This window comes from Protopterus annectens, chromosome 4.part0, assembly GCF_019279795.1.
Source record: "Protopterus annectens isolate FY-2018-M chromosome 4.part0, PAN1.0, whole genome shotgun sequence".
Taxonomy (NCBI): Eukaryota; Metazoa; Chordata; order Ceratodontiformes; family Protopteridae; genus Protopterus; species Protopterus annectens.
The window spans coordinates 1,433,171,417-1,433,194,937 of record NC_056733.1 but is presented as its reverse complement, the minus strand read 5'-3'; the positions used below and the strand labels follow the sequence as shown (position 1 = coordinate 1,433,194,937).

Sequence of the window (23,521 nt, the reverse complement as noted above, 5' to 3'; positions counted from 1 at the left end):
CATAATTTGTGTCTCCGGAGTCGGCTGAGGTAAGGATTTAGAAGTAATATGCTTTGTTTTGCTGGCTGCCTTAGCCCTAGTGTAGGCCTTAATAGACATGGCCATAGGAGGCCTGGCAGCTCCACGTGCAGGAGTGACCTTGTCTACAGCAATGGTCTCGGGCATTTCCTCGGTTTCGGTATCCGGAGGAAAATCTATAACTGGCGTCGGAGTAGTCTGGAATCGGAGTCGTCGGTAATGCAGTGTCTTCGGTTCGGAGCGGTGGAGAGACCGTCTCAGAGGGAACCGGAGCACTCGCGCTAGGTTTTGGCGTGGAGTCGGTGGTAGACGCGGGCCGAGGATGTCGGTCACGGTCTTTTCGCTTTTTGGGAGTTTGCGATGTCGGAAGATCCGACGGCATGGTGTAAGCAAATTTATCGCCGAAAAAATCTTCAGCGAACTCCGCCCGGCGCCTGAGAGTGCGCTTGTTGAAGCGAGCACAGGCTACACAGGCCGAGATGTCGTGGTCTGGGCCCAGGCAAGGGAGGCAGTAAGAGTGGAAATCCTTATGAGGTATTTGTTTACCACAAAAAAGACAATTGTTAACCTTTTCAGTAATTTCTGACATCGGCTGAGGCAAGAAAACGTCCCCAACGGGGTACTTAGCTTTTTTGATGACTTCGGTATTGTAGAATACAGGAGCTGACCGACCGGCACTTGCGAACTGCTTCTGCTTCGGGCACCGCGCGGCAAGAAAGACTGAAGAAAATGGCGTCGGCTGATGCTTATGTACTCCAGCCGCTCTGACGTCGGAGAGAAATGCGACATCAGCCGACGTCGGACCCAGACTTTGGAATCCGGCCGACCGAGGGCTGCCTGAGGCAGGACAACCCACATGTTATGACTGCAGTTGCATTCTTGAAGGACATGGAGGGGATACTAATGCTGCCTGGTCCAATCTGGAGCTATCAGAATAGCCTTTGGTTTTTCGTCCCTTATCCTTAGCAGCACTCTGGGAAGACGCGGCAGAGGAGGGAATGCATAAACAGAGATGTGTCCATGGGAAGGACAAAGCATCCACCCTCCAAGCTTTGTTGTGAAACTCCCTGGTGAAGAAGGTTGGAAGGCGAATATTGGTGTGAGGAGAAAAGATCCACTTGTGGGGTGCCCCACTAATGAGTGATGCGATGGAAAATGCCCCTGTTCAGTTGCCACTCGTGAGGATCCAGAACATGTCTGCTCAAATGACCCGCGAAGGAGTTTAGCCTCCCTGGAAAAAAAAACTGGGCTGTTAGATGCAAGCCCATGGATACTGCTATGGACCACAGTCTCATGCTTTGTCTGCACAAGGGGTAAGAGTGAGTCTCCCCTTGCTTGTTGATGCCCGAAGCATAGTTAACAAAATCCCCAATTTTCATGCCTGGCTTCACCACAACAAGCCTGACATCCTAGCTATTTCAGAAACATGGTTAAAACCTCATATAAAAGATGCTGAAATAGTACCACCAAACTACTCCATCATCAGAAAATACCGGGTACAGAAAAAGGGTGGGGGAGTAGCTCTACTTTACTCATCCTCCCTATCCATTACTCCCTACAATAAACCCATTCCACAATTCTCCAATGCAGAATTAGTTCTAGCTCTTTTTTCTTTAAACACACACAAACACATTTGCATAGCGTCACTTTACATCCCCCCCTGGAGACAATATCTCAGTACTTGAAGATATACTATCCTGGCTTTCTACCAACATCAGCAATGAAACTATTATCATGGGAGACACCAATATTAATTGGTTTTCCATTCATTCACCTACACACCGCCTAAACATCAACCTTTATAAATACTCTCAGCTCATCAACCTCCCTACTAGGCCCTCTAAAGACTTCTCCAGTGGAAGTACCCTAGACTGGATCTTAGTCTCTCACCCTCACAACTACAATGATAGTGGAACTCTTCCTAATTCCCTCAGTGACCACCTTCCCATTTACACCAGACGTCATCCATCTCCATTACAAGTTACCCATAACTACATCAGTACTCGCTATCTAAAGAAATTCAACCCAATAGCCTTCTGACTCCTAAAATCAATAAACTGGAACCCCTAAAACTCTACCCCTAGATAATGCTGTTGAACACTTCAATACAACTTTCCTAAAACTGCTAGATAGTTTTGCCCCATAAAACCAAAAGAATAAGTAACAAAATCACCCCTGGCTAACAAAAACACAAAACCACTATCGACTCAGAGACAAAACATGGTCTGTTACCAAAGAAACAAAACTCCTACCACCCTTAATGAATTCAAAACACTTCTTAATAGAGTTAAAAGCTCATCACAATTGATAAACAGAATTATTTCTCCTTACTACAAAACAACCACAAAACCAATCCACAAAAATTCTGGAAAGGCATCACTACCCTCCTAAAACCTGGCTCAACAGAAAACCCAAGCCCAGACCCAAATGCACAAGATATAGATCTGGCTACCCAATTCAATTCATTTTTCATAGACTCTATTTCCAAGCTAACCTCATCCTTCTCTAATAACACATCACCCCCTACTGCTGCATCTTCCCTATCATCACCCCCTTCATCTCCAGCCTCCCAACTCCCATAATTCTCCCTAAAACCCATTCCTACTTCTACCATAAGAAAACTCCTCCAAAAGCTAAAACCATGCTCCAATGCCCCCGATAACATTCCATCATCCTTCCTCAACATAGCTGCCGAAGCCATTGCCTTCCCCATCAGCATCCTAATCAATCGGTCTACCCAAGAAGGTCTTGTACCCAAACTCTGGAAAAGGGCTTTCATCATTCCCCTGCACAAAGGAGGCAATAATAACAATATTACTAACTTTCATCCCATCGCCATCCTCTCTCCTATATCAAAACTCCTAGAGAAATGTATCCATCTTCAACTCCTTCCCTATCTCTTAGATAACAGCTTACTAACTTCCACACAACATGGATTCAGACCAGGTCACAGTACTATGACTGCCCTCCTTTCCTTCCTGGAAACTGTAAATAAAGACAGAGATTCTGGCTCCACTGTATCTACCCTCTTTCTTGACCTGTCTAAGGCCTTTGATACTATCTCTCACAACCTTCTCCTTACTAAACTATCTAACCTAAACCTATCCCTTCCTCTCTCAATTGGTTCACCAGCTATCTCTCTAACAGACAACAAGCTGTCAAGTGGAAAAAGCCATCTCCACTTTCCTTAACACACCCACTGGTGTCCCCAAGGATCCATCTTGGGCCCTCTCCTTTTCAATATATTCATAAACGATTTTTCCATTCAATTCCCCATGCTAAACTTATTCAATATGCAGATGATTCTACAATTATCTGTGCAGCCAGATCCATCCCCACTCTTTTACATCTAACTCAAGATGCCTTCTCTACCACAGAACAGTGGATGAAGGACAATCATCTAGCACTCAATGCATCAAAACCAAACTTATGGTATTTACCCCCTCAAAAACCACAACCTTTGATAGTACACTATTCTCCATCACTAGCCAGAATAATACACCTCTCGAACTAGTATCTGAAACCAAACTACTAGGAGTCCAGATTGATGACCAGCTTAGATTCAAAAGCCACCTACTACTAAACATAAAAAAAACCCACCAGAAACTCGGCATGCTGTACCGTAACAATCAATTCCTCACTACAGCTACAAAGATCACTCTTGCTACTACATTTCTCATCCCTCTCTCCTGTATGGTGCCCCTCTCCTAACAAACCTACAATCATCTCTCAAAAGTAAACTGTCCTCCTGTTATAATAAGATTGCCAAATTTGCCACCAGCCACAAATCATCTACCCATCACTGTACATCTCTGCACAAACTCAATTGGCTAGAGCTTCCTCACTATCTCTCATATACTCAGCTCACTTTTGCTCACAAACTAATTTTTCAACCCTCACTCTGTCCCTCTCTCAACTCTACCTTTAAAATGCACATGCCACAAAGACTCCTAAGATCTAATAACCAAAACCTAATAGAACTGTACAAACCCCTTCACTCTCCAGGACAAAACCTCCTATCCTATGCCCTGGCATATGGAACTCACTTCCTCCCTCTATCCTACCACCACCAACCTCCCTGCCTTTAAAAAATCACTGCACTCACATTTAACATCCTCATGGGAATGCTCCTGCACCCACCCCTCATAGCCTATTCCCCACCTCTTACTAACAACCATATCATATATTACGAGACACCAATTTAGCCAACTGTAACGACATCTTATCATTTGACAATCCCTACAATTCCACTCATGGAACTATATATTTACACAACAGCAATGCTTGCTCCTATCCAGAACTTAACTTAAGGATCTTTATTTCATCTACTTATATCTTAATTTTCCTACTAAATAAAACCCATAACTCATCACTGTAACTGCTTAACCTTTGTTTTGTTTTCTCTGTAACCCACAAATGACTTAAATTTTAAACTGCTGTAATCTTTTTGTTCCATTGTTTAAAGATTTGTCTCTAATCTACAAATGATTGAAATTGTAAACTAATGTAATCTTTTTGTAATGTTTGTTTTGGAGCTTTTCTCCCCAGGACTCCATTGAAAATGGGTTCTTTTTGGCCCAATGGGCTATCCTGGTAAACCAACTGCAAATATAATAAATAAATAAATAAATAATATACCACATGACTGTGGTATTACCTGTCCTGATCATTAGAGTCCCAGGGTAGAGTAGGTCTTTGAAAGCAAGCAAGGCCTGTTGCACTGTCATCAATTCTTTTAAGTTTATGTGCAGATGAATCTGCTGGGTGCTCCAAGTCCATTATATGTCTCTGCCCTCCAGATGAGCTCCCCATGCAAGATCTGAGGCGTCTGTGGTGAGAGTCTGGTTGGCAGGCGGTGAGCGGAAAGGCAGACCCTTGGTCTGAGAACAGGCTGTCGCCCACCAGATGAACTCCATTTGTAGACAGGGAATCAGGGGAAGAATCAAGTCTAAGACCTGTGTGTGTTGACACCAAAGATTCTTGAGGTACCACTGAAGTCCTCATATGGAGGCTTGCATATGGGATCATCAAAAAACATGAAGCCATGAACCCCAGTGCTTGCAGGAATTGCCTTGCAGAGAGCTGGGTTATGCTTGCCAAGTTCATGAAGTAAGTGGGAAGATCATCTTGCTTCTGTTGAGGGAGGAATACCATCTGGGTGGCTGTATTCAGACTCGCTCCCAGAAAAACAGTCTCACTTGAAGAAACCAACTTTGACTTCTTTTCATTGACAGTGCAACCCAAAGAGGTGAGAATGTTCTTCACGGAATCAAAATCCTTTTCTAGTTGTTCTGGGGAGTTTGTTTGAATGAGACAGTCGCCCAGGTAAGGATAAATTTGAATGTTTCTCTGCCTGCAAAAAGCAATGGCTGGAGCCAGGCACTTCTAAAAACTCTGGGAGCAGTAGGTAAGCCAAAGGGCAGTGCAGAGAATTGAAAGTGTTGCTCCCCAGCCCTGAAGCGAAGGAACTGCCTGCAACTTTCCCTTAAGGGGATGTGCAGATAAGCCTCCTTGAGAACCAAAGTTACCAGCCATGAATCCTTGCCCAGCATTGGTTAACTGTTGAAGGGTGAGCATCTTGAATTTGGGAATCATCAGAAAAGTGTTTAGAATGGAAAGATCCAGAATAGGGCGCCAGGTGCACCCTTTCTTGGGTACGAGAAAAAGCCTTGAATAAAAACCTAGGCCTGCCTGATTTGTAGGAACTGGCTCTATAGCCCCTATCGTCAGTAGAGAAGAAATGTCAGTTTCTATCTCTGCCCTGAGAGTACTGGGTATCCTTGTAAAACAGGGAAGGTGTGAATGCAAAACTTGTAACCTTGGTTTACTACAGTGAGCACCCATTTGTTGTCTGTGATGGTAGACCACACCCCTGCGAACCTGGCTAACCTTCCCCCCAAAGGAAACCCAGGGTCCGCAGAGGTAGGCACAAGAAGGCCGGAGTCTGTGAATGTTTGCTTTGGCAAGCTGGCTTAGAACTCCCAGATTTAGCAGAAGAATGCCATTGTTTAGCCCTTTGAGGGGCAGACGCCTGCCCTCTGAAAGATCTGAAACCCCTACGCCTAGAGTGACCCTGTTTGCCAGGATTAGGGAAAGACCAATTCTCGGAAGGATAAAGCCTACTAAACCGAAGAGGCTGAACCTGAAAAAAATCTTTTACAGCTTGCAAAGATTTTGCCTTATCCTCCAACTTCTTTAGTAACTCCCTCAGCCTTATTACCAAAAAGATTGTCCTTGTGCAAAGGAACATCCAGCAATTTAGATTTAACTTGTTCAGAAAGAAGCTGCTCCCTGAGCCAAGCATACCTTCTAATTACAGAAACAGTGGCTGCTGCTCTGCAAGAAGCCTCCAAAGTGCCAAAACCACAATGAAGGGAATGCTTATTAACTAAAGTGGCAGAATTCAGTAAGTCTTGTAAATCTTTGTTCTCCGTCATGGAAGGAATATCTCCAAGTTTAGCCTTAATAGCCTCCAAAGTATGTTGCTGATACTTAAGCATGTGAAGACAATTCACGGATCTAATGGCAATAGTTGCAGAGGTATAGACATTTTTACCCCACCTGTCCAAGGCCCTAAATTCCTTATCAGAAGGCACTGGGTTTTTAGCAATAGTAGCCTTTACACCATTGGGGCCTTGAGAAATAATTACTGGATCAGCAGTAGGGATTTTAGAAAGGAAATGAGATTCAGGAACCCTGTAATACCTATCTGGTCTTCTAGGGGCACGAGGAACAGAATTATAAGTCAAAGAATTTTCCATGAAAACATCATCCAAAACTGGAGGTATAGCCAGAGGCTTATGCTGTGGTAAATGTAGAAATTCCCTGATTCTTTTCTTAGACTGTGGATAATCTTAACATTCCCATTTAAAATGCTCCCCAAGAGTATTTAAAGTATCCCCAAAGGAAAAATCTTCTGGAGGGGAGGCAGAAGGGATAAAGTCCTCAGCATCAGAATCCTTAAATCCAGAAAAAAGTTGAGAATTTCATTCTTCACCAGCGGACATACTGGAAATCTCAGAATCTGAGACAGACAAAAAGTACAGTTTTGTACCTACCATAAATGTAGATGTTCGAGTGCTAATACAGCTGCAGTCATAACAGATGGGGTTTTCCTGCCGTCATGCGGGTCCTCGGTTAGCCGAATTCCAAAGTCTAGGCCAGCGTCGGATGTCGTCGCTTCTTCCCTGGCATCAGTGCGACAGGGGTATAAAAAAACCAGCCGACGCCATTTTCAGTTTTTCCTGCCCCAGATGTCAGGTAACCCCAGAAGGAAGGCAAAACATAAATTTATGTAATAATGCAATGCAATAAAATCAAAAAACAGTAGTTGCAAGCAAATGCACCATAAAAGAATACCCCAATCATGTTGTATGAGGAGGTGTTAGCCATTAGGCCTGTCCCAAGAGGGGAAGGAGGGAGGGAAACCTGGACTGCAGCTGTATTAGCACTCGAACATCTACATTTATGGTAGGTACAAAACTGTACTATGTTCATCGTGCATACAGCTGCAGTCATAACAGATGGGTAGAATCCCAAAGCTAAAAAAGGTGTGGTAGGCACTAAGTGGAACTAGGAGGAGCCAGGATGCCCTGCAAGACTGCAGTGGCAAAGCCCGCTCTAGATTTGGAGTATAATGGTAGGTGATAGTGCTTGGAGAAAGTATGCACAGAACTCCAAGTGGCTGCTTCCAAAATATCTTTGGTAGGAACCCCCCTGAGGAAAGCTGCAGAGGTAGCTGTGGCCCTTGTGGAGTGAGATCTGATGCTTGTAGGTACAGTTTTACCATAAAAAAAGAGTAACAAAAAGTGAATGCAGTGGGCTATCCATTTTGAGATTGTCTGTTTGGAAATAGGCTTCCCTTGAGCACCTGTAGCATAGGACACAAAGAGTTGCTCTGATTTTCTGAAAGGCTTTGTTCTGTCCAAATAATAACGGAGCTGTCTGTGAATGTCCAAGGAATGTAATAGTCTCTCCCCTTTGTTTTGTGGATTAGGGTAAAAGGTAGGTAAGTGGATAGCCTGATTCAAGGCTACCCTGGATACTACCTTTGGCATAAAAGAAGGGTTGGTTCGTAAGGAAACTCCGTCCTGATGGAAAATGATGAAAGGCTGCACAGCCATGAGGGCTTGTAGTTCCGAAACCCTGCGTGCTGAGGTGATAGCCAGAAGGAAGGCTGTTTTCCATGACAAATACTGCAGTTCTGTTGAAGCAGCTGGCTCAAAAGGAGGCGGGGTCAGTTTTTCTAGAATGAAATTGAGGTCCCAAGCAAGTACTGGTTGCTTCCTTGGGGGTTTTATATTCTTAGCCCCTCTGAGGAACTGTCTTAAGAGAGGGTGAGAGAATAAAGGAGGATCAGTGTTGTATTCTGCAGAAATGGCTGAGGCATGAATTTTGATGGAGGAGAACAAAAGTCCACTGCTTAGCATCTCAGCTAGGTACTGTAATATTTGAGGTAAATTCAGTATTTCAGGATTCTGACCCTTTTTCCGATTCCAGGCACAAAACCGTTTCCATTTTGCGAAGTAGGCTTTTCTAGTAGAAGGCCTTCTGTCCTCCAAAATGACATCCTGCACCTCCTTGGAGAGTAGGGTCTGTTGTGAATTTAAGGAATCCTCCATGCAGCTAGATTGAGTGTTTTCAGCCGACTGTGAAGAGTTTTGAAGTTGTGCTGAGTCAGTAGAAGAGGCATTAGAGGCAGGATCCATGGTGGGGAATATGTCAGGCTCAGGAGTGGGTAAAAGTGTTGTCTTGGCCAGTCTGGAGCAATGAGAATCATCTTTGGTCTGTCTGCTCTGGCTTTTAATAGAACTTTGGGCAGCAGAGGAAGAGGTGGAAAGGCATAAACTGTCACTGTTGTCCAAGTGAAAGAGTGCGTCCACTTTCCAGGCCTGTGGATGAAAGGTCCTTGAGCAGAATTTTGTCATTTGGTAATTTCTGTGGGTGGCAGAGAGATCTATGTCTGGACTTCCCCATGCTTGAATTATCTTTGTAAAAACTTGAGGATGCAACTTCCATTCGTGTGGATCTGTCATATTTCTGCTTAGGTTGTCTGCCAGCATGTTTTCCTTGCCTGGCAGGAACTGTGCTTGAAGTTGGATTTGTAATTCCAGAGCCATGTTCCAAAGAGACATCGCTAGCCTGCATAGGGGGTATGAATGGGTTCCTCCCAGTTTATGTACCACATCACTGTGGTGTTGTCTGTCCTCATCAATAGCTGGCCTGGATGCAGTGGGTCTTTGAAAGCCATAATAGCATTTATTACTGCTAGCATTTCCTTTTGATTGATGTGTAGGTGCTTTTCTTTTTGGGACCATTTGCCCTGAATGCACCAATCTGTCATGTGCGCCCCCCAGGCGTAGTCCGAGGCATCTGTTGTGATGACTTGATTTGCTTGAGGCTTGCAGAATGGGAGACCTATGTTTCTTTGGCATGCTTGAGCCCACCACAGAAATTCCTTTTGAAGACATGGAATCAGTGGTATAATTGTTTCCAAACTGTGGCTGTGTTGAGACCGTAAGTTTTTTAGGTACCATTGAAGTTTCCTCATATGCAGCTTTGCACATGAAATTAGTAGGATGCAAGATGCCATGAATCCCAGAGCCTGCAGGATCTTCCTTGCAGTCAGCCTGGTGAAGGTTGCCAGTTTTCTGAAGTAATGAGTTAGTTGCCCTTGTTTCTCAGGTGTGAGGTAGGCCATCTGGGTGTTTGTATTCAAGCTGGCACCCAGGAAAATTATTGTTTGAGAGGGTATTAGTCTTGATTTCTTTTTGACTGTATCCCAGAGAATTCAACAACATTATTACAAATGCCAGGTGTTTCAGAAGTATGTGTTTGCTGTCCGCTTGGGTTAGGCAGTCGTCCAAATATGGGTATATTTGTATCCCTTGAAGTCTGCAGAAGGCAATTACTGATGCCAGGCATTTCGTGAACACTCTGGGTGCAGTAGATAAGCCAAAGGGCAATGCAGAGAATTGATAATGGGTTGAACCTGCAAGAAATCTGAGGTATCTTCTGCAATCTTGTCTGATTGGGACATGCAGGTATGCCTCCTTGAGGTCCAATGTTACCAGCCAAGACTCCTTGCCCAGCATGGGAAGAAGCTGCTGTAATGTGAGCATCTTGAATTTTGGTACGAGTAAATGTGTTTAGGATAGATAGGTCCAAAATAGGTCTCCAATCTTTGCCCTTCCTTGGTACCAGGAATAGTCTGGAATAAAAACCTTGACCCTGTTCTTGTGCAGGTACCTCTTGAATAGCTTTCATGTCCATGAGATCTGAAATTTGTTTTTGTGCCTCTGCCCTTTGATTGTGTGGCAGGTTTGGCATGCCTCTCATTTTTGGAAGGGCGTGAAAGTGGAATCTGTAGCCTCTGTCTATAATGTCCAGGATCCATTTGTCTTTTGTGACAATATGCCAATTTTTCGAAAATAACGCCAGTTTTCCGCCTAAAGGTGCTGCCAATTGAGCCTTGCTTGGCATGCAAAGGGGAAAGTCATTGGTTCTGTTTTCTGAATGGCTGTGAACTATCCTCACCACCTCTTGGTGTAGGTGCTTGCCATTGTCTGCCTCTGAATGATCCTTGAGATTGCCCTCTACCCCACGGGCGCCTGTATCTACCCTCTTTGAGGTCTGTCCGTGGCTGGAAAGGACCAATTTTTTGAAGGCCAATTTCTACTGAAACGTGGAGGTTGTACCTGTAGGAAATCTTTCACCGTTTGCATTGATTTTGCCTTTTCCTCCATTTTCTTTAATACCTCCTCAGCTTTAACACCAAACAATACATCTTTTTGAAGAGGTGCATCTAGTAGTTTAGCTTTGACATGATCCGGTAAGGTTTGCTCTTGGAGCCAAGCATGTCTACGTATGACTGATCCTGTAACAGCAGCTCTACATGAGGCCTCTAAAGCATCAAAACCACATTGCAAGGTATGTTTACCCACTTGCTCTGCACTATGCAACAAATCCTGCAACTCCTTCAAGTCTGGTTGTTCAGGTTGTGACATTTTGCTTTTCAATTGAGATAACAAAAACTGTTGATACTTTAACATATGGAACTGACAGTTTAATGCCCTCATGGTTAAGGTGGCCGAGCTGTATACCCTTTCCCCCCACCTTTCTAAAGCTCTGGAATCTCTCTCTGAAGGTAATGGATTTTTGGCAGTGGAGGCCTCAATTCCCTTGGGACCCTGTGAAATGGTTTCTGGGTCAGCCGCATGGCTTTTGTATAGGAAATGGTGTGAATCTGGAACCCGGTAATACCTGTCAGGCTTGATTGGAGCTGGAGGTAAAGAATCTGGGTTAAGGCTGGCCTCTGAATACATATCATCTAGTATGTCTAAGACAGGAGGGATAGCCAGAGGCCTGTGCTGAGGGAGCAAGAGGAAATCCCTGAGCCTTTTCTTGGAGTCTGAGTAATCTTGGCCTTCCCAGTGGAAGTGTTCCCTCAAGGTAAGCAAGGTTTCCCCAAAAGAGTAGTCCTCAGGGGGGGAGACAGAGAGAATGGACTCCTCTGCATCAGAATATTCAAAAGGGGTATATGAATGTTCCTTGTCTTCAGAATGTTCTGAAGTAATGGAGGCCTGGTCCGAGTAAGGGTAGTCTTCCTCCACTCTGGGCCTTTTGTCAGAGGGGGGTTGGGAACCCCTGATAAGATTAATCAAATCCTCAGCCATTTTGAGCATCTGCTTTTTAGGCATGGGGCCTTGAGAGGGGCCCTGTGGAGCTTGTCTTTTAGAATGCATGGCTGCTTTAGATTTAGTGAAAGCCTTAATGGAAAAGAAGGCCTGAAGACACCTTGAGAGGTGGCAGGCCTGTCTAAACTCTGAGTTTCCCCACCAAGAGTGGCTTCGGTATCTGTAGTCGGGGTGTGGGCCGAAGAGCCTGCGACCTCGGGCACAGACGACACTGCTAATGAAGTGTCATCGGTAGTCAGGGGCTGCGTAGGTGCCTCGCTGAGAACCGGAGCACCAGTAGTCGGCTTTAGTGTGGTGTCTGTAGAAGTCACGGACCTCGTATGTCGGTCCTTATCTTTGCGTCTTTTACTCAAAACTGGAGTCGGATTATCCGCAGACATAATGTAATTAAACTTTTTGCCAAAATAGTGTTGGGCGAACTCCGCCAGACATTTAATAGTGCGTCTGTTGAATGTAGCACAAAAACGACAGGCCGAGACATCATGGTCTGGGCCTAAGCAAGGAATGCAGAGGGAATAGAAATCCTTATGCGGTATTTGCTTCCCACATGAAATGCAATTATTAACTTTGTCTGACATTGGTCTGAGGCAAGAAAAGTTTCCCCAATGGGGTACTTAGCTTTCAAGAAGACTTCGGTTGAAAAATATTCGTAATCTCAGGAGCTGGCAGACCCACACTTGCTAACTGCTTCTGCTTCGGGCACCGCGCAGCAAGAAAGACTGGAGAAAATGGCGTTGGCTGGTTCTTTTATACCCCTGTTGCACTGACGTCAGGGGAAGAAGCGACGACATCAGACGCCGGACCTAGACTTTGGAATTCGGCCGACCGAGGACCCGCCTGACGGCAGGAAAACCCCATCTGTTATGACTGCAGCTGCATGCATGATGATCATCATCAGGAGATAATAAATGGTGAGAGTCCATAATCAGGGAAAGATCACCAGCCATCTTTACCAACTGGGACTGAGGTACAGGAAGGGAGGCCAATGCCTGCTTGTGAGTAGGTTTGCGGCTGGAAGGTTTACTAGCAATCCAGAGGGAATTGGGAGGCCTAGCAACTGCAGAAGTCTGAATTAAGGTAGTCGGTCTGGTTCTGGTCGAAAAGAAGAGGCGTCAGAAGCCAGTGCCTGCAAAGCGGCTCCAGACCCGGCGGCAGGCGGAGGGTCTGAAGAGGAAATAGCAGCCTGCGGTATGGAGGAGTACATAAAAGTCTTGTTAGAGGCTTGCGGCTGAAAATCTGTGGACTGCAGGGGCTGTGATAGCGCCTCACTGACTACAACTGTGCTGACTACCAATTTCATCAGTGCATCGTCAGCAGATTTAACCCTAGGCCTGTCATGGTCCTTATCTTTGCATTTCCTAGGTATATCCTAAGTCGGGAGAACAGAAGATGCCATACCGACGAACTTAGGCCAGACTCCGAAATGCTTATACAAAATCTTAGCTCTACAGTGTATGGTGCGCGGGTTAACGGAAGCACAGAGATCACAGTTACAGACGTCGTGCTCAAGGCCCAAACAAGTTATACAATAGGAATGGAGATCACGGTGCGGAATCTGTTTTCCACAGGCAACACCGTTATTAACTTTATCTGACATTCGTTAAAGCAAGAAAAGAGGATCTCCAATGGGTACTTATCTGAAGGCATCTTCAACTTGGTAGTCGGAAAGCGAAACGAAGGTAAATGGCCGATCAGCACTAGTGCGTATTGCATCTGCTTCGGGCTGCGCGGCAAGAAAGACTGAGGAAATGGCATCGGCTGCCTCCCTTTATACCTTACGTGCTGACATCAGTTTTACAACCAGCGGCAGCCGATGTCATATAACAAGGACTGGTATTTGGGCCGACTGAGGGCTACTGGTAGCCGGATAACCCATATGTGAGGACTGCAACAGTGAAACACGAAGATCATCATTCTCCACAAACCCATGCAGAATAGCACTGACAAAACCAGCTCTGGACCTGGAAATGCTTTCAAGTTTATGTTTTGTGAAGCTATCCACTGAAGATCAGGTAGCTGCTTCCAGGACAGAGGAAGTATTCAGGCCTTTAAGGAAGGCACCAGAAGATGCTGCTCTAGTGAAATGTGCCTTAGTAGGTAAGGGTAGATTCTTTCCATGAGCCACATAACAGAAGAAAATAGCTTTGGAAATCCAAGTGGAAATAGTCTGCTTAGAAATAGGTTCCCCCCACAGCCCTTGGGTGATAAAACAAGCAAGTGGTCAGATTTCTGCATTGGTTTTGTTTTATCCAAATATCTGAGTTGCCTGTGCACATCCAAGGTATGTAGGATCCTCTCGCTAGATGTTTGAGGACAAGGGAAATAGGCTGGAAGGTTGATGGATTGAGAGAACTCATTAACCACCTTGGGCATAAAGAAGGGGTTAGTGCGAAGGGAAACCCCATCTCTGTGGAAAACTGTGAAGGAGAAAGAGGACATGAGAGCTTGTAACTCAGACACCCTTCTGGCAGAAGTAATGACTACGAGGAGGACTGTTTTCCAAGTGCAGTGCTGCAGGGAAGCAGAACTTGCTGGTTCAAAAGGGGCCAGGGTAAGCTTTTCTAGGACAATGTTGAGATCTCAAGGAAGAGGGACTGGTTTCCTTCATGATCTAATGTGAAGGATGCCTCTTAGGAGTTTAACTTCCAATCTGGAAGCTAAAGGATGAGACATAGGCAGACATTGCACAGACAGCAGAAATGTGGAGGAGAATGACAACCCGCTCTTCAGTAATTCACATTGGTAAGACAGGACTACTGAGACAACCACCAACAGTGGTTGTAAATACTTTTAGAGACACCAGATGGAAAACCTTATCCATTTGGAAACATAAGATTTCCTAGATGAAGGCTTTCCGGCCTCCTGCAGAAAGTACAGTTGTGTACACTTATCATAAATGTAGATGTTAGAGTGTACTCACTTGTTGCAGTCATTACATTTGGGTAATCTGCTGGCAGGTTGCCCTCAGTCGGCCTGAACAACAGTCTTAGATCCTGCGTCAGTTGCCGTCTCCTCTTCCATGACGTCAGGTTGTCAGGGCTATAAAAAGTAGAGTTTTGTACCCACCATAAATGTAGATGTTCGAGTGTTCACACTGCTGCAGTCATCACACTTGGGTTATGCTGCCGCCAGGCGGTCCCGCAGCCAGCCTGAGTTTCAAAGTCTTGGTCCGGCGTCGGTTGCGGTCGCTTCTTCCCTGACGTCAGTGCGACAGGGGTATAAGAGAGGCAGCCAACGCCATTTTCTTCAGTTTTTCTTGCCCCAGATGTCAGGTGCCCCCAAATAGGAAGGCAATACATAATCCTAAGTAAAATACATAAGTAGAAAACAAAAGCTACAGCTGTAAACAAATACACCATATAGAAATACATCATATAGATTGTATAAAAAGGGAGGTAGAGATACAACCCAGGTAAGAGGAGGGGTTGGTGGGAGGGTAACCTGGACTGCAGCAGTGTGAACACTCAAACATCTACATTTATGATAGGTACAAAACTGTACTATGTTCATCATGTTACACTGCTGCAGTCATCACACTTGGGTTGAATCCCAAAGCTAAGGCTGTGTGGTTGGTACTAAACAGGGTTCGGAGAAGCTAGCAGGCCTTGCAGAACTGTAGTGGCAAAGCCAGCTCTGGTTTTTATGTATAGAGGCAAGTGATAGTGCTTGGTGAAGGTGTGCACTGAACTCCAAGTTGCAGCCTCCAAAATATCCTTGGTTGGTACCCCTCTGAGGAAGGCTGCTGATGTTGCTGTAGCCCTGGTGGAATGGGATCTAATGTTACCAGGTACAGGTTTCCCATGGTGTGTGTAGCAGAAACGGATGCAATGTCCTATCCATTTTGAAATGGTCTGTTTTGAGATAGCCTTTCCTTGTGATCCTGCAGCATAGGATACAAAGAGTTGGTCAGATTTTCTGAAAGCCTTAGTTTTTATCCAAGTAGAAACGCAACTGCCTGTGAATGTCCAGAGAGTGTAGGAGCCTTTCCCCTTTATTCTGGGGGTTTAGATAAAAGGTGGGTAAATGAATGGTTTGGTTTAGAGCCACACTGGATGTCACCTTTGGCATAAAGGAAGGGTTAGTTTGTAGAGAGACTCTGTCATGATGAAAAATGATGAAAGGCTCCACTGCCATTAGGGCCTGTAGCTCTGAGACTCTTCGTGCTGAAGTTATTGCTAGCAGCAGGGCAGTTTTCCATGATAAAAATTGTAAATTGGCTTTAAAAGCTGGTTCGAAGGGTGGTAGTGTAAGCTTTTCCAAAACAAAATTGAGGTCCCAAGTTGGTGTTCTCCGGGGCGGTCTTATGTTCTTAGCCCCTCTGAGGAACTCTTAGTAATGGATGTGAAAATATAGGAGGATCCGTGTTGTAATGAGCTGAAATAGCTGAAGCGTGGATCTTAATAGATGAAAAGGAAAGGCCTTCGTGCAACATCTCAGTCAAATATTGCAGAATCTGAGGAATATTTGGGACAAGAGGATTTAGGCCTTTAGCCTTGTTCCAGGTGCAGAATCTTTTCCATTTGTCTGAGTAGGTTTTTCTGGTGCTGGGTCTCCTGGCCTCCAGAATGACATCCATAACAGCTTTAGAGAGAAGTGCTGACTGGTTGTTTAGGTAATCTGCCATGCAGCCAGATTTAGTCTTGAGCTGGCTGTATAGCATCTGATTGTTTTGCTGAGTCAGCAGGTGAGAAATTTGAGGTAAAATCCATGGTGGGCCTTGAGCCATGTTCCTTAATATTGGGTACCAGTGCTGGCATGGCCAGTCTGGAGCAATAAGCATCATTTGTGGCCTCTCTAATCTGGCTTTCAGCAGCACCTTTGCCAGAAGAGGCAGTGGAGGAAAGGCATACACTGTTAAGGTTTTTCAACTGAATGAGAGGGCGTCCACTTTCCAAGCTAGTGTGTGGTATGTCCTTGTGCAGAATTTCCTTAGCTGGTAGTTTTGGGGGGAGGCAAACAGATCTATGTCTGGGCTCCCCCATTTTTGAGTTATCATTGTGAATACTTGTGGATCTAGTTTCCACTCGTGAGGGTCCATGATATTTCTGCTTAGTTCGTCTGCCAATGTATTTTTCTTTCCTGGCAGGAATTGGGCTTGTAGTTGAACTTGGTAGGTCAGTGCTGTGTTCCACAAGGTCATTGCTTGCCTGCATAGGGGATAGGAATGTGTGCCCCCTTGTTTGTTTATGTACCACATCACTGTGGTGTTGTCAGTCTTTATTAGAAGTTGTCCTGGATGTAGGAGGTCCTTGAAAGCTGTTAGGGCATTTTGTACAGCTAGCATCTCTTTTTGCTTGATGTGGAGATGCATTTGATCTGCAGACCATTTGCCCAGAATACACTGTCCTGCCATGTGTGCTCCCCATATGTAATCAGATGCATCTATTTTTATTGTTTGGCTGGCTGTGGGTAAGGTGAAAGGCTGACCCTTGTTGAGGTGACATGCCTGAGCCCACCATAGAAACTCCTGTTGAAGGCAGGGAATGAGTGGTATTATTGTTTCCAAGCTGTGGCTGTGTTGAGTCCATACGCTTTTCAGGTACCATTGTAATTTCTTCATATGCAGTTTTGCATATGGTATTAGTAGTATGCAAGATGCCATGAATTCCAAAGCCTGCAGAATTTTTCTTGCAGGGAGTTGGGTCTTTGTTGCCATCATTTTGAAGTATTGAGTCAGTTGTCCTTGCTTGTCTGGCGTGAGATTAGCCATCTGGCCCGTTGTATTTAAGCTGGCACCCAGGAATATTATGTATTGTGAGGGCACTAGTTTTGACTTCTTTTCGTTTACTGTGTACCCTAGGCAGCTTAGTAGGTTTTTTTTTTTTTTTTTTTTAATACAAACGCCAGATAGAATGTTCTTGCTTTCTGCTTGAATAAGGCAGTCGTCCAGGTATGGATATATTTGAATTCCTCTGTCTGCAGTATGCAATTACTGGTGCCAGGCATTTTGTGAAGACCCCGGGCGCAGTAGATAAGCCAAAGGGCAGTGCAGAGAATTGGTAATGAGTTGAACCTGCTATAAATCAGAGGTATCTTCTGCAATTTTGTCTGACAGGGACATGCAGGTATGCCTCCTTGAGGTCCAGCGTTACTAGCAAAGCCTTCTTTCCCAGCATGGGAAGGAGTTGCTGTAGTGTGAGCATCTTGAATTTGGGTACTTCCAGGTATGTGTTTAGAACTGAAAGATCCAGAATGGGTCTCCAGGCTTTGTCCTTTCGGGGAGCCAGAAAGAGTCTTGAGTAAAATCCTTGTCCTTGTTCCTGTGTAGGAACCTGTTGAATGGCTCATGTCCATGAGTGCTGTAATTTGTCTTTGAGCCTCTGCCCATTGATTTGGTGGCAGGTTTGGCATTCCTTTTATCCTTGGTAGAGTGTGAAAGTGGAGCCTGTATCCTTGAGATACAATATTTAGGACCCATTTGTCTTGTGTGATGATGTGCCAATTGCCTGCAAAAAGTGCAAGTTTTCCTCACAAGGGAGCTGCCAAAAGGGATTTGCTTGGCAGTCTGAGGGGTAAGTCATTGTGATTGTCTTCTGATAGTTTGAGACCTGCCTTTTCCTCCTTTCTGGGTTCTGGCACCCCACTGTCGAGGCTTGTAAGAGCCTTGTGGCTGACCTCTGCCCCTTGGGCATCAGTATTTGCCCCTCTGTGGTCTGTCAGAATCTGGAAAGGACCAGTTTTTTGTTGGCCAATTTCTGCTGAAGTGAGGGGGTTGAACCTGTAAAAAATCCTTGACTGTCTGCATAGATTTTGCCTTATCCTCCATTTTCTTTAAAACCTCTTCTGCTTTCACTCCAAATAAAACATCTTGCTGTAAAGGTGCATCCAATAACTTTGCTTTAACATAATCAGGTAAAGTTTGTTCTTTTAACCAAGCATGCCTACGAATGACAGACCCTGTTACTGCTGCTCTACAAGAAGCTTCCAATGAGTCAAATCCACATTGCAAAGTATGTTTTCCCACTTGTTCTGCTGCATGCAACAAATCTTGCTTTTCCTTGTGAACAGGCTGCTCTGTATGTGTGATCATTTTTTGTTTTAATTGAGACATCAAATATTGTTGATATTTCAGCATGTGAAACTGGCAAATTTAAGACCCTTATAGCTAGAGTAGCTGAAGTATATACTTTCTTTCCCCATCTGTCTAGTGCTCTAGAATCCCTTTCAGAGGGCACAGGATTTTTAGCAACAGATGCCTTAACCCCTTTGGGACCCTGGGAAATGGTTTCTGGGTCAGCAACAGGGCTTTTATATAGGAATTTGTGAGAGTCAGGGACTCTGTAGTATCTGTCTGGTTTGGCTGGTGCAGGAGGTAATGAATCTGGGTTAAGGCTAGATTCTGAATAAACATCATCCACAATGTCTAACACAGGTGGAATAGCAAGAGGTCTGTGCTGCGATTGTAAAAGGAACTCTCGGAGCCTTTTCTTAGGATCAGACTAATCCTGGCCTTCACAGTGAAAATGTTCCCTCATGGTATGCAAGGTTTCCACAAGAGAGAAATCTTCTGGGGGAGATGCTGAAGGAATAGACTTCAGCATCAGAGTCTTCATAAGGGGGAAGAGTATTCCTGTTCCTCAGCAGAACCTGAGGAAATGGAAACCTGATCAGACGAAGCGTAGTCCTCCTCCTGTCTAGGCCTTTTGTCAGGAGGGGGATGGGAACTCCTGATTAGGGTAATTAAGTCTTCAGCCATCTTAAGCATCTGTTTCTTAGGCATGGGGCCTTGTACTGGAGACTGCTGTACAGACTTCCTTACTTTTAAAGGAGTTTTCAGCTTTGCATAAGACTTAATAGTAAGTGTAGTTGGTCTGAAGACACCTTCAGCAAATGAAGGCCTTTCAACTACACCAGAATCCCCTTAAGCCATGGAGTCGGAAGGGCCTAAAGATAAAGGCTCTGGAGGCCCTGCAATCTCCGTTTGAGAGTCGGATGCTGCCCGGGGTTCTAAATCAGCGGTCGTCAGGGGCTGCGTAGCCGCTTCACTGAAAACCGGAGAACCGGCGACTGCCCTAGCAGAAGCCTCGGTGTCTGGTTTGGGTCTCGGCTGCCTGTCTTTATCTTTGCACTTTTTATGCATCCCAGTCGTCGGTTGCTCCGACGGCATGGTATAATTTTCTACCAAAATAATATCAGGCGAAATCAAACCGATGTTTAATAGTTCGTTTGTTAAACCTAACACAAAACAGAAAACCTGCGACGTCGTGGTCTGGGCCTAGGCAAGGAATACAATAAGAATGAAAATCCTTATGAGGTATTTGCTTCCCACAAGAAATGCAATTATTAACTTTTTCTGACATCGGTTTGAGGCAAGAAAAGATTCCCCAACGGGGTACTTAGCTTTACTGAAGACTTCGGTCTGAAATTAGATTTGAAAATCTCAGGAGTCGGCCGACCGGCACTTGCGAACTGCTTCTGCTTCGGGCACCGCATGGCAAGAAAGACTGAAGAAAATGAAGTTGGCTGCCTCTTTTATACCCCTGTCGCAACGACGTCAGGGAAGAAGCGACCGCAACTGACGCAGGACCAAGACTTTGTAACTCAGACCGCCTGACGGCAGGATAACCCAAGTGTGATGACTGCAGCAGTGTAACACGATGAACATCATGCAGCCAACACCATTTTATTTAGTTTTTCTTGCCCCAGATTTCAGGTGCCCCTCAAATGGGGAGCAAAAATACATATATATAAACAGTAAATATATATAAATGCACCATTTAGAAACAAACTTTACCTTCAACTAAAAGCAAATACACCGCAAATGCTTTTGAGTATAGTTAAGAAAAGGTATAGAAATGTGGATGGTGGGTGGGTAACCCGGACTGCAACAGTGAATACGCGCGAACATCTACATTTATGGTAAGTGTATACAACTGTATTATGTTCTTAGTGTTTCACTGTTGCAGTCATTGCTATGGATGGGAGGATGGAACTAAACAGCATTAGGAGCGGCTATAAGGCCCCACAGGACTGCAGTGGCGAAGCCTACCCTGGATATGGAGAAGAGAGGTAAATGATAATGCTTTGTGAAGGTATGAACAGAGCTCCAAGTAGCAGCTTCTAGAATGTCTTTGGTTGGGACCCCTCTGAGAAAAGCAGTAGAGGCAGCCCTGGTGGAACGTAATCTGATCCCCTTGGGCACAGGTTTACCATGGTGCAAATAGCAGAAACGAAAGCAGTGGCTTATCCATTTAGAAATGGTCTGCTTTGATATAGCCTTCCCCTCAGACCGTGCAGCAAATGCGACCAGTAGCTGCTCAGACTTTCTTAGAGATTTGGTCCTATTTAGGTAGAATCTTAGTTGTCTGTGTACATCCAATGAATGCAGAAACCACTCCCCCATGTTCTGCGAATTTGGGTAAAATGATGGCAGGTGAATGGTCTGGCTAAGAGCCACACTGGATACCACCTTAGGCATAAAAGGATTGGTCCTGATGGACACCCTGTCTGGGTAAAATGTAATAAAAGGCTCCACTGCCATGAGAGCCTGTAGTTCTGAAATCCTTCTTGCTGAAGTGACTGCCAAAAGAAAAGCCGTTTTCCAAGATAGAAATGTTACACCTGCAGTAGCTGCTGGTTCAAAAGGAGGCAGGGTGAGTTTTTCCAGCACAAAATTGATGTCCCATGCAGGAGTTGGTGCTCTTCTGGGAGGCCTTAACTTTTTGGCCTCTCTAAGATACTGTTTAAGCAGAGCATGAGAAAAGAGGGGAAACTCTGTATTGTAATCAGACGAGATGGCAGAGGCATGTATTTTTATTGAAGAAAAAGATAGGCCCATGTCAAGCATCTCAGTCAAATATTGTAAAATCTGAGGAATATTGGGCATTGCTGTCTCTATTCCTTGTGCTTGGTTCCAAACACAGAATCTCTATCATTTATCAGCATAAGAATTTCTAGTACTAGACCTTCTGGCTTCCAAAATGACATCCATCACAGATTTACTGAGGTGGTGTTTGAATAATTAGTTGATTAGCCATGCTGCAAGATTCAGAGTTTGGAGCTGAGTGTGCAAAATTTGATAGTTCTGATGAGACAGTAGATGAGGTATTTGAGGCAAGTATCATGGAAGAAGGTGAGACATATTCCTTAGAAGCAGGTACCAGTGCTGGCAGGGTCAGTTCGGAGCAATTAGGATCATTTTTGTTTTCCTGTCTGACTTTTAGTAAGACCTTGGAGAGTAGAGGCAGAGGAGGAAAGGCATAGACTGATAGGTTTTTCCAGCTGAAGGATGGAGCATCCACTTTCCATGCTTTTTTGTGATGAGTTCTTGTGCAGAATTTGTCCAACTGATAATTTTGGGGAGAGGCAAATAGATCTATGTCTGGGCTCTCCCATTTCTGTGTTAACATGCTGAAGATTTGTGGATCCAGTTTCCATTTGTGCAGGTCCATAAGACTTCTGCTTAGTTCTGCCAGAGTATTTTGCTTTCCTGGCAGGAACTGAGCTTGAAGATGTATTTGCCAAGTCAAGGCTGTGTTCCACAAAGCCATGGCTAGTCTGCAAAGGGGGTAGGAATGTGTACCCCCTGCTTGTTTATGTACCACATAACCGTGTTGTCCATCTTTATCAGTAGTTGTTCTGGATGAAGTAAGTCCTTGAAGGTTGTCAGAGCATTCTGAACAGCTAGCATCTCTTTCTGGTTGATATGCAGATGCATTTGGTTTGGGCTCCATTTGCCGTGAATGCATCTCCCTGCTAGGTGGGCCCCCCAAGCATAGTCTGATGAGTCTGTAGTTACGGTTTAGGTGGCAGGGGGTAGAGTGAATGACAGTCCCTTGTTTTGGTGACATGTCTCTGCCCACCAAAGAAACTCCTGTTGTAGGCAGGAAATGATATCATTGTTTCCAGGCTGTGGCAAAGTTGACTCCATAAACTTTTTAGGTACCATTGAAGTTTCCTCATATGCAGTCTCGCATATGGAATTAGTAGAATGCAGGATGCCATGAACCCAAAAGCCTGCAGAATTGGTCTTGCAGATTAACTGGGATTTTGTTGCCATTTGTTTGAAGTATGTTGTTAGTTGCCTTTATTGTGAGGTAAGCCATCTGGGCAGTCGTATTCCAGCTTGCACCCAGGAATGTAATTATTTGAGAGGGTACCAGTTGTGATTTCTTTTCATTTATGGTGTGCCCTAGACATGCTAGAAGCCTTTTTACAAATGCCAGATGTTGAAGAGTGTCCTTGCCATCTGCTTGAATGAGACAATTGTCCATATAAGGATAAATTTGGATGCTTCTTTGTCTGCAGAATGCAATTACTGGTGCCAGGCACTTTGTAAAGACCCTGCGCACAGTAGATAAGCCAAAGGGCAGTGCAGCAAATTGGTAATGCAAAAAACCTGCTTTGAAGCGGAGGTATAATCTGCACAACTCCCTTATTGGGATTATGCAGGTATGCCTATTTTAAGTCTAGTTACCAACCAAGCATTCTTGCCTAGCATAGGCAGTAGCTGTTGTAAAGTCAGCATTTTGAATTTTGGAATGTCCAGGAACGTGTTCAGAATCGATAAGTCCAGAACTGGACGCCATGAACTGCCTTTTCTGAGTACCAGGAAGTCTTGAATAAAAACCTTGTCCTTTTTCCTCTTCTGGTACCAGTTGAATAGCCCCCATATTCATGAGGGAACTGACTTGTTTCTGGGCCTCTGCCCACTGGTTTTGTGGCAGATCCGGCCATCCGTTTGGAATTGACAAAGTATGGAAATGAAATCTGTACCTCTGGGATACTATGTTTAATACCCACTTGTCCTGGGTAATTAACTGCCAATTTTGAGCAAGAAGTGCTAGTTTTCCCCCCAAGGGGGGGGG

At 44.8% G+C, this 23,521-nt stretch overlaps 1 protein-coding gene across 1 annotated transcript in view; it reads right to left on the bottom strand.

Moving 5' to 3' along the window:
- Positions 1-23,521, bottom strand: part of HSPA4 (heat shock protein family A (Hsp70) member 4) — a 2,799,623-nt gene that overhangs the window by 697,095 nt on the left and 2,079,007 nt on the right. The gene's annotated exons all lie outside the window — the stretch shown is intronic.